This window comes from Galeopterus variegatus, unplaced genomic scaffold (genome assembly GCF_000696425.1).
Source record: "Galeopterus variegatus unplaced genomic scaffold, G_variegatus-3.0.2 Scaffold9089, whole genome shotgun sequence".
NCBI lineage: Eukaryota > Metazoa > Chordata > Mammalia > Dermoptera > Cynocephalidae > Galeopterus > Galeopterus variegatus.
The window spans coordinates 39,100-51,326 of NW_007735200.1; the positions used below are offsets into that span (position 1 = coordinate 39,100).

Below are 12,227 nucleotides of genomic sequence, written 5' to 3' on the forward strand. Positions count from 1 at the left end.
GAATCAATGATTGGAATATTTATTTAATGTAATAGTCATGGAGCATTTAAATAATAATACAAATCAGCCCAGTGTATCTTATTAGGTTGTACATCATTGCTCAGGTAGACTGTTAGGCCCTTGTAGACTAAGAATGTTTTTCAGAAATTTGGCACTTAGCACAGTAGGTATGTGACTTATGATCAGATGTGTTTCCTTTACTCATTCATTCAACAAATATTTACTTACAGAGCACTTACTCTGTTCCAGGAAATGTTCCAGGTACCAGGAAAACAGTAGTGAAGGAGGCAGACTAGGGCACTGCCCTCGGAGGGTTTACAGTTTTGAGAGGTGTGACAGAGAAATTGGAGGTCATTATGTTAAGTAAAGTAAGCCAGTCACAGAAAGACAAATACCACAGGATATCATTCGTATGTGGAATCTTTTTAAAAGATGATATTATAGAGACAGAGAGTAGAACAGTGGTTACCAGAGACTGGTGAGTGAAGGGGGGATGGGGAAAAAGGGAGAGGTTGGCCAATGGATACATAAGTACGATTAGATAGGAGGAATAAGTTCTGGTGTTCTATTGCACAATAGGGTGACTACGGTAACAGTTAAGGTTTGTATATTACATAATCGCTAGAGAAGAGGCTTTTGAATGTTTTCACCACAAAAAAATGATAAATGCATGAGGTGATGGTTACATTAACTACCCTGACCTGATCATCATACAACCTACATATGAATCAAAACATCAGATTGTACCCCACAAGTACATGCAATTACAATGTGTCAATTAATATATATATTGGCTATATATATATATATATATGCACACACACACACACACACACTTTTTTTTTTTTTTTTGGTGGCTGGCTGGTATGGGAAATCTGAATAAAATAAACTTAAAAAAATTTTCAAACAGTCATGAAGGAAATTAAATGCAGGGATACAAGAGAAATAGGAAGAGGAGAGGCCCCATTAAAGAAGGTAGTCAGGAATTCATCTCTGAAGAGGTGGAATTGGAGCCGAAACCCCAAGTGATGAGCTAAATTTGAATCTGCAAAGGTGAATGTGACTCATTTTCTCCACTGAGGATATCTTTAGTGAAAAAGGTATTAAACAAACAATTGAAGGGATCAGACCCATTTGGGGAGGAATGTGGTGAGACCAGGTGTTGCTTTTAGAATGTCCTGAAAACAACCAGGTAACCCCCAGGCCACCGAAAACTAGTCTCTATAAAGGAGTTCTGTCTGTGGCAGAAGATGGGGAGATGCTCCCATCTTCAGCAGATAGTCTGCCTAGTTGGAGAGGTACCTTGTGAAGGTGCCCTCACTCTATAGAATTAAGTTGCATTTTTCTTCTAATTTTTTCTGTGATTTGCATACATCTTAAATACAAAACCATCTTGTCTACTTTTTATTCATCCCCACTACAAAACTTTTCTAGTGATTCACCTCTTGTGTGCATTTTCTGAGTTGGAAATATCAAGGTAACAGATGCGACACATTAAGAATTTGTTAAATATAGTTAATGAGTGAAGGAATTCAGTCCAAATTACTCAGCCTGACAGCATGGGCTTCTAAACAACTTGGGAATGGGTGGTGCTCAAAAGTTCATGGAATTAACTTCAGTAATTGCCTCTCTCACTTCCATACTTGACACAGTATTTTATTTTGAAAATTTTTTATAATCAAAAATTTCATGTGTTCTGATTACGTTGCATCTCGGGGTAAACTCACTTTGAACTGCCTTACCTCCTCCCAAGGCACAGGACTGGCTATTTGATGTCATGGACCATTGAAATGTCAGCCCTCTCTTGTGGCTCCCGGCTGACTATCTCAGGGTCGCCAGTACTCACAGGGTCTATAATCTTCTTTATTTCAATTATTGCCTCCTTGTCTCCATAAGCTTCTTGGAGGTCTCCTCCTAGCTTTGCTTTTTCTTTGCTCAGAACTGAATTTCCTCTTCTGCTGCCCCTTTCCCCAAATGCCTTAATTTCCTTATGCCTTATGCTTACCTTGCCAAATTGTTAATATTTGGGGGATCCTCCTGCTGCATACTTCTGAACCACATGAGGGTACTTCAAAAAGCTTATGCAAAAAATAGAATCAAAAGATGATATGAATCCTTCTATGAACTTTTTGAAGGTCCTTTGTATTTAGTCACAGTAATCAAAGGCTAACATTATGGAAATAACTACTAGAACCATTTAACTCAGAAAAAAACCCCTCAGCTTCTGGAGTAAAATTACCTGGAATTCAAAGTCCCACACCCCCACTTCTTGGCTACATGATCTGAGATAAGCTATTTAAAACTCTCTAAGTTTCATTTTCTTATTTCTGTGAAATAAGTGTGATAATTAAACTCATAAAAAGGGCTGGCTGGTTAGTTCAGTTGGTTAAAGTGAGATGTTATAACACCAAGGTCAAGAGTTCAGATTCCCATACATGCCAGCCACCAAAAATAAATAAATAAATACAACCCATAAAGAATTATTGTATTTAATAAAATATTATACAGCAAGAGCTTAGCACAGTGCCTGACACACAGGAAGTATCCAAGAAACATCCGCTGTTATTGCCATCATTATTTCTGTCATCCTAGAAGATGTGCAGTTTGTATAGATCTCATTTGCATACAAGAAAGGCATTTAGCCCAATGCCTGGCACTCATTAGGCATTCAACAAGTTTCAGATATTACTACTTAAAAATCAACTAGAATCACAATATTATAGCATAGGAGAAGAAAGTAGAGATTGTCTAGTTCAATCCTCTCACTTTACAGATGAAGAAAAACATGTTAGAGAAAGGAAATCACCTGCCAAAGAGGAAAGGGCACAGCTGTGGACTGTGCTGCAAGCTCTTTTCCAGGTCAATCCACACCCTGACAACTGGGCAACAGACAATCTTTAAGTTGGTGAGGAAGCGTAGGGCAGCAAAAGAAAGAAAAGTGTATGAAAGACACAGTTAAGTGGATCTCACAGAGAACATCAGGACACAGACAGAAAGAAAATGGTGCATGGCTGGCTGGTTAGCTCAGTTGGTTAAAGCTCAGCCTTATAACCCCAATGTCATGGGTTCGAATCCCATACCAGCCAGCTGCAAAAAAAAAAATTGGACAAGGAAGAGAAAAGTGAGAGGCAATTAAAAAGCTCAACATGGAAGTACAAGGAGTTTCACAAAGAGCTTAAGGACATAAAGTGTTAGTGTCTGTGACTTTGGCCCTGAGATAAAGACCAGGAGCACCTTAAGCATAATATTCCAAAAGCCTAGACCCATTTGTCACCTGTGGGCCCCCCCCCCGCCGGTTGTTTAGGATTGGTCCAAAAAAGAACANAATGCCTGGCACTCATTAGGCATTCAACAAGTTTCAGATATTACTACTTAAAAATCAACTACAATCACAATATTATAGCATAGGAGAAGAAAGTAGAGATTGTCTAGTTCAATCCTCTCACTTTATAGATGAAAAAAACATGTTAGAGAAAGGAAATCACCTGCCAAAGAGGAAAGGGCACAGCTGTGGACTGTGCTGCAAGCTCTTTTCCAGGTCAATCCACACCCTGATAACTGGGCACTGGACAATCTTTAAGTTGGTGAGGAAGCGTAGGGCAGCAAAAGAAAGAAAAGTGTATGAAAGACACAGTCAAGTGGATCTCACAGAGAACATCAGGACACAGACAGAAAGAAAATGGTGCATGGCTGGCTGGTTAGCTCAGTTGGTTAGAGCTCAGCCTTATAACCCCAATGTCATGGGTTTGAATCCCATACCAGTCAGCTGCAAAAAAAAAATGGGACAAGGAAGAGAAAAGTGAGAGGCAATTAAAAAGCTCAACATGGAAGTACAAGGAGTTTCACAAAGAGCTTAAGGACATAAAGTGTTAGTGTCTATGACTTTGGCCCTGAGATAAAGACCAGGAGCATCTTAAGCATAATATTCCAAAAGCCTAGACCCATTTGTCACCTGTGGGCCCCCCCAGTTGTTTAGGATTGGTCCAAAAAAGAACAGCCATTGGGCAGCTGCCGCCACCACATCTCTCACTCTTGCTGCTGCTAAATTTGCAAGACGGTGATTTCATCTAGTTGGAGGCCCAGAGCCCTGACTGGTTAGGGAAAGGGTAAGTAACCATTGCGGCAGCAGTAGGGGAGTGAGTCTTGGACAAGCCTAATATAGACCTGCCTGGGGAAGGGGTGCTAGTGCTAACCTGTGGTTTTTGTTTGTTTATTTTTGTTATTACGAGTGGAGGATTTGCCTAGAATGCAAATGCTTAGAAGAAAAACCCAGAGGAAGGGACTGGGATGGAAAGCGACACATGTCTGAAAAGAAGGCTAGATGAAAAGAGAGCTAAAGGCTTTATAACCTGCAGTTTGGCTTCCCTATCTTGCTTCTTGCTTCACTGAATTGTCATCAAGGGGTCTCTGGGGTGCCTGAGCCACTTAGACCTTAGCCGTTCCCCTATGCTTTGCTGTATCACAGGCTCCATAGGTCATGCCAAGTCACCGAGGGCAAAGCGCCCCCTGCAGCAGAAAGAACCTGCACCAAGATGGAAAAGGGGTCCCCAAATTAATGATAGATACAAAGGCCAAAGGGCAAATGTGTGCTGGGGAAAGAGCATCTAAAAGGCTAAAGGGAAGTTAGTATTTTTTTAGGTTCGTGCATAAACTTTTTGGGTCACAAAATGAGCTTCAGCTTTCAGCTGAATATTGGCAAAGGGAGGAAACTTCGTCAGCACTTCCACCACTTGTTTTAGCCTATGCCTTATGTGCTTGGTGTGGTGCTGGCAATGATTAAGGGCAAAGAAAACTGGAACATGCATTGCGTCCTCAAGAACTTACAGACTTCAAGCAAAAGCGCTCCCCTCACGGGCCTCTGAGCATTCGACACAGCTAACCAGCTAAACAGTATGCTATTTTCTCCGAGTCCTGGGACAGGTCAGTGTGGAGGAAAGTCATGCTATTTTCCAGTTGTGATATGTTTTAGAGTCCCCTGTGTGATGTTCCCAGGGAGATGGAGGGAAGAATCACAGTTTCCACATGTCAGAGCTAGAATGTTACAGTTAGCATAATTTTGGCTATTTACAACGTTTCCACCCCTGGCACTCCTGCCATTTACACACAGCCCATATCCACAGATTCACCACTGAGCCCACACATGGCCTGAGCATCCTTCCTAGCACCACACCCAGGCAGCAACACCCAGTCAACAGGATTTGCAACAACAGACGTCCTCACTGGCTAGTCGCACATTTTGCATACGAGTTAGAGGCAGAGGCAAGATTAGGATCCAGGTGCTCGGACACGCGGCTTGGTGTCTTTATACCTTCATTCTGCTCCCTCTCCCTTCTCCTGTGCTGGTGAAGACCCCCAGATGCTTTACTCATGCACCATCTTTTAATGCTCCCCAGAACCCAGACGTGGGTTCAGTTCACAGATGGCTAGCGCTAGTCATCTCCGTGAAGAGTAAGAGTGATGATTTGACAGGTGCCCAAAGGTCTGCTTGCCTGACTGTAAAGATCCCGGCAGCCCTGCCTTCGTGGGAGTTGTGACCGTCCTTGTTCTCACCCTCCAGCTTGAGAACAGTTCAAGTGGGTTATGTGCTAACATATTAAGGAGGCAGGAAGAATAAGGTCTTTAGGGTCAACAAGAAATAAGTGGCAACCATTGTCTTCCCCTAGCTAGCTGTGTGACCTCTCTGAGGCACAGGGCCTTTCTACTAGAAATGAGGCTAATAATGCCCACCTGAAAAAATCTGTGAGATCAAATGAGATAGTACCCGTAAAGTGCCTCATTTATTGACTACATCATAGTAGGTGATTAATAAAGGGTTACTATCACTATTGTAATTGTGTTTTTCTCAGGATCACTGAAGACAAAAGGACCCCTGAGGCAGTAGATGACAGGTAAGTGATGTTTTAAAAGGACAGAATTAGGAAGAAGGGCTCCACCTGAGCCCTGGGGTGGTGGGCAACTGGGGAAAGGGAAAGGCAAAAAAGCAGGAGAGCTCCTTACAAGTATCCCAACTAGAGACACAGCAGAGCACAGCCTGATGGACTACAGGGACTGAGCCTGGAACTGGAATGACACCAAGGGACAGAGCAACTGTAGATGCTGAGGAAAAACCCAGCCTGGCAGGCAGCATAGAGCATTCAAAGGGCACAGCAAAAAAATGGGTCACGGAATGAGTACGCAGCAGCCACCTGGGATTCTGAGTGGGGGTGGAAACTTGGCCAGAATGACCAAAGATAATCCACGAGGCAGTCCACATCTCGGGAGTCTCTGGGCAAACAATAAGATCCCAGGAGCAGACCGGGGTGCAGTGTGACCCCAGGCTTTGGGAGGGACATTGTGAAATCCAGTAAGAGGGGCTCTTGTGGCAAGGAGGTTACTATGGTGTTCTTTCGTATACCAAGCCCAGAGGCTGAAGGCAGGGCTAACTTATAGATGGGGTCAATTAGCTCATAGCTGTGCAAGAAAGAGGGCAGAGAGTGTTGGAACTAGGTAGGGCCAGAAACGCATAGAAAGAACTTTGGGCTGGAAAAGCCTCAGTTAAAAACCATAGCTGGCTTTTTGTTTTAGGAACTGAGAGACCTTGGCAAATTACATACCTTTGCAAAGCCTTCATTTGTTTATCTGTAAAATAGGAATGAGAGCTAGCAAGTATCATCATTGTGGAGACTAATAAAATGAATGTAAGATATTTTTCTTTACAACCCTGTCAAAAGCTAACTTAGAAGTAAACTCTTATTCACGTCTTCATAGCTATATAAACACATGTAAAATAGGATAGTATGCAGAACATTACAGCATTATAGTTACAGCGTAGTCAACGATGGGTGCTGTAGACAGCAATAATATCCACACACGGGCACATCACTTCTCAATGGGTGAATCTTTTCACATCCATTGGCTTGTTTGATCCTCACACTGTGAGGTAAGCAGAGTAACAACAACAAGCTGGAGGCAGCATAAGGAGAGATGTCTATATCAATCATGTTTTTTTATTTTCTATATTTTATGATGCTTTGACATCTTGGGGCCTTGCAGACCCGGGCAGACTGCCCCAGACAACTTGCCCGAGAGCTTGCCTCTCATATGCAAACCAATCAATCCAGAGCCCATACCCCCTACCCCTTCCTTTATCTAATTCTCAAACACCAAGCCAATATTTCCCCTACCCTAAATCACTGGAGGGCCAGGCACCAGACAACTAGGGACCACCCTGATAGCCTAGAGCCTACTGAAATTATTTAAACTATTCTATCCTAAGCTTGCTTAGCTTGCCTATCTCTCCTCACCCATTCCTTCCCATGAAAACCACGATAAGGCTCCTGCCTACAGTTTCCTCTACTTCCCTCTGCCTCCTGACTGACCCTGGTGCTCCCCCATGTGATGTGGTGGGGCATAGTATGTCCCTCCCTCTTGGGAACTGTGAGTAATAAACTATCTTTTAAGAGGCAGTCATCTCGTGATCTTTGTTCATACCTGAATAAAAACAAAAATCCTAGGTACATTATATAAGAATGTTAAATCAAATATGGTAAATAGCACTAAAGTATTAAAAAATAAGTTTAAAGCCTTAAAAAAGTGAAATAGAGCATTGTGTTAAAATGGAAAGACTTCCTCAACACATCGAGTGGAAGAAAAGTCATAAAAAAAACTTTATAGTATGATCCCATTTATGAAAAAAAGTTTTTTGTTTATGTACATGCATATGTGTGTGTACAGCAAAGGGAATTAAGGATTCATACTCATCTACTGACTGTGGCTACGTCTGGGAACGGAGACTTGAGGCAGGTGGGAGGAGGATGTTGTAGGAAGACTTTCTAGTTTTTTTTTGTATAAGTATGTATTCTTTGAATCTTTAAAATAAAACTGGATTCATGCATTACTTACATAGAAAAGATAGTAGAAATGATTACTCAGCATCTATTACCAACACGAACACAGTATAATCACATACAATGGATGTTACTCAATCAATGAATATTATTTGCATATTAGCAGGTCAACTCTTTCCACCAGAGGGAAACGAGAAAATACCACCAAAATAGTAATTTTTTGACCAAAATGGGATTTTTTGAGCTTCTAATCAACTCTAATGAACTATTAGAAAAGGGCTTATGCTTGGAACCCAGAGCTTTCAAAAATGCATTTATCATCATTATCTCCTTATCCCCTAGTATAAAATGATTCATTTTCTTGCCTCCATAGTTTGCAAGGGACTTTTGAATTAAACCTTAAAAGCTAAATTTTTCTCAAATCTGTCTGGACCTAGCACTTGATGCCAATAAAAAAGCAGAGGGTAATTTGTTTTCCTCTATAATTTCGAAGTAGATCAATACAAGAGTCCTTTATTGCTGTTGTAGTTTCCATAGCCCTTGATGGTGAATCATTACAGAAGAAGTCTGGGATCCATAGATTGCAGGTGGCCAGACTCGATTTTTCATGTAGTTTCTGTGGTTTCAAGTGAGTCTGGGGCAGAGAGAAGAGAAGCTAGCTTTGTAGTGTGTACTCCACCAAGCTGAGGGCATAGACTGCTGAGAATGGGGAATGGGGGTAGGAAAAAGCATATGGCTCAGTAATACTGCAAAGGATAAGGCACAGGCTCTGGAGTGTCACTGGGTTCCAATTCCAGCTCTACCCTTTTGCAGGGTGACCTTGGGCATACTTTACCTCTTTAAGCCTTTGTTACCTCAATCTCTGCTTGCAGGGAGCTTACAGTCTAATTGAGGAGGTCAAACATATTCCTGCAAAGATTTAGATAACGGTACAAGGTTTATCTAGTAATTCAGGGCAAAAACAGGTCATTGGCTCATTCTATGCAAATAGTCTGGATAATAAAAGCAATAGAGTCTCAGAGGAAGGAGAAACTGCTCTATGGAAGGCTTCATAAAAAAGCTGGGATTTGATCTAGGCATTAGGTCAGGTTTGTTTGGACAGAGAGCAGGGAGGAAGACATTTTGGGTGGGAAACAGCACAGGCAAAACCATCCATGGGGTTCCCAAAGCAGTTGATGTGGACAATGGCTTTTGAAATAATTAGCTTTCTGTTGGGAAAATAGAACAATTTAATCAGGCCCTCTCGCCTTGGGGCCGGTTGGGGGTGGTTCAGTAAACAAACAGGTTGTGTGTGGGCGGAGTTAGTGGCCCATGCAGTGTCGTGATTTGGCTGGAGTTTACTGCCTTGGGCAGCCACCGCTGTACCAAGCAGCCATGCTTTTCCAACCTACGGCTTCCAAGGACCTTTTGGCCGGTTACCTAGCTCATAGACCTGCCTGTGAGGGGTCTGATGACCCAGCCTGGCATGTGAAGGGTTTGTGACCCAATCTAGAACAGGCTTGAGGGGTCTGTTAGCTCCAGACCCAGCCCTAGCTCGACAATTGGCCCAGTCAGCAGGATTAAGGTCAGGTAAAAGAGCCCAACAATTGGCATCAGGAATAGGATTAAGAGCGTGACACTTTCTTAGATCCAAACTGATTTGGAAACACTCTAAAATTATTTTTTTTAAGACCTGAACCTATTCAAATCAATACTGAAGTCTTGTACTTAAGACCATGTCTTAGACACTTTTACAGTTGAGTATGCACTAAAGCAAAGTTCTGAAATCTGTAATATCTAGCCTTACTCAGATGGGGACCACCACCAACCAGTTAGAATAAAATCCAGAATGTAATGCAGCATGGCAGAACATGGTCCTATCGTGGTGGTGATTCCTAAAATGGGGTACCAAACCAGCATCATCATCCTCATCACCTGGGAACTCCTGAGAAATGTGAATTCTCAGGCCCCATCTAGGCCTACTGATTCAGAAACTCTGGGGTTGGGCACAGCAATCTGCATTTTCATGATCTCTGCAGGTGAGTCTGATGCAGGTGACAAGAGTCATAACACTGTTCCAATACATTCCTTTCAAATGCACACATTGAAGATTTGCATACTGGTTAGCAGAGTAAACTGCTCCATTATAACTTGCAAAGAGTCTTGTAGCTTTCCCACCATCCTCTATTTTAGAGAAAATTTTTGGAAGGAGCAAATCCCAAGGAGGTCTGAAATGAGGGTGTTTTCCCCCAAGATCAAACAAACAAACAAAAAATTAGATGGACATTTTAATAATGCAATTTTGCTTCTTGTAATGTGGCTCAATAGAATCACCATGGAGGATTTCTAAAAGAATAGCCTGTGTAATTAGAGCTTTATGGTTTTGTTTGTTTGTTTGTTTTCTTGGCTGAAAATGCTTTAGCTGTACATGGGCCAGATCCCATTAGTAAACATACTCTGGAGACCACAGAAGCTTCCTGACAGAAATATCCTGTTGTGGTAGCAAAAAGCATAAAAATTGATTTAAATTATTCAAACTCCAAAGTCAGTGATTGATGCTAGGGGCTTAAGATGTTGCTAGTGCATTCTATGTCCTTTTCTAAAATTTTCTTTTGAGAGGATAATTTTTGGCTCAAAACATCAAAACATGCGAAAGAATAAAAAAGAAAGAAACCCAAAACTTAAAGGACCAGAAGAAACACAAGCTTAGCCAGATCCCATTGTGAAAGCCCCACGGGATAGCAAAGGACTAATCCAAACTATCTTTCTTCCAACACTTAGTACTGGGACTTGTGTTTTCCACAAACACCCTCCCGCTTGAATTGCCTGTTTTGTTATATCCAACATCATTACAAATGTCATTAGTCCAACATTTCTTCTAGATATGCTGTTTGAATACCGTGGAGAAGACTGGGAGGCCGGACATGCAGGGGCCTGCGTGAACCTGCCAGGCTGAAGTTGAGGTCCTCACACTGGCCCGCCGGCTCCTTGCTCTCTCTCTCTGTCCCACTATCATTCTCCGCTTGCTCACTCTGTCCCAGCCACACGGGCTTCTCAAGTCACACACCCAATATCATTTCCCTCCACCTCATACACGCCTGCTTTTCTACGTTCTTTCTCGCATCTTCTCTTCGCACGTCACCTCCTCAGACCACCCTTCCCCAACCTTCCTCATAAACCCTCAGCTTTCCCTATCCTCTGTCCCCTGCTTTATTTTCTTGCTAAATTGCCTAATTTATTTGACTTTATCTATTGCAATTTTCTCCTCTACTACAGTATAAACTCCATGAAGGCAAAGGCTCTGTTTATTTTGTGGATCACTGTACCCTCTAGGTCTAGAACAGTGCCCGATGCACAGTAGACATTCAGTACATACTGATTAAATGGAAGAGTGGATAGTGAAAGAAAGACTGCTTGGAAAATAGTTATAGAAAAATCCAGAAGGGTTCAATTTGCCTATTAGACAAGAAAAAATGTCCATAAGTATTTGCTCAGAAGTAACGCTTCAAAAAAAAAGTAACTCTTCATATAAAAATGGATTGGCAGGACCTGCCACCCTAAGATCAAATATCAGTGCTGGTGCAATGCAGAGAAGTGAGACTTAAAATACCTTCAAGCCCATCAAGGAACTGGTCAGATTCTTCCACCACCACCAGCTATTGGAAACCATTTATCTGTCTCCAGTTGAGTCCTGGAACAGGGCGCTGAGGGCCATGTGTACACAGGGACTGTGGAAAGAACTTCCCAAGGGGAGAGGCTGCTACACTCATTCCACTCCCTTGACACAGAGCCCTACAACTGGAGCTGAGAACAGACCACCCCGCGGTGCCTAAAGCAGCCCTTAAAATAGACCAGATAATCATATGGATGTTGCCCTAAAAAAGAGCGAGGAAAAGTCTTATCTTCTCTCCGTGAAAGGACAGATCTCACCTGGAGCACTGAGACCTGGCTTCTAACCCTAATTCCAGCACCACCTAGCAGATGACTTTGGGCAAGTCACTTTTCTCTGAACATTATTTTTTTTAATCTGTCAATGAGAACAATTATAACTGTGGCTACCATACTTTAAAATGCTAAACACTTTGAACATGCCATCTGCTTTGGCCTTCACAAGAATTCTTTGAAGAAGGGGCTGAGGCTAGAATAGCTTAAGTAATCTATATAAGATCACACAGAAGATGGCAGAGCATGGCTCTAAACTCATGCGGGACTGAGTGTAAAACCCAAGCTCATAACGACGGCAGTATGACACCTCTCCCATAGACCTCAGGGATAGACAGGGGAGCAAATGGCATCCCGAATAAGGAAGCATTCCTAACATTAAAACAAACACATTCAGCACATGGGATTTTACTAGTAACCACGGGTTTCTGAGAGTCTATGACCGAGTCATACAAGTGTGGGGTAGCCCTGTATTTTCTC

General features: G+C 42.3%; 1 non-coding gene across 1 annotated transcript; it reads left to right on the top strand.

Moving 5' to 3' along the window:
• Window positions 1–3,013: 3,013 nt before the first annotated feature.
• On the top strand, window positions 3,014–3,086 carry TRNAI-UAU. The gene has a single exon. It is a non-coding gene; the product is annotated as a tRNA-Ile (tRNA).
• The last annotated feature ends 9,141 nt before the right edge of the window (window positions 3,087–12,227 follow it).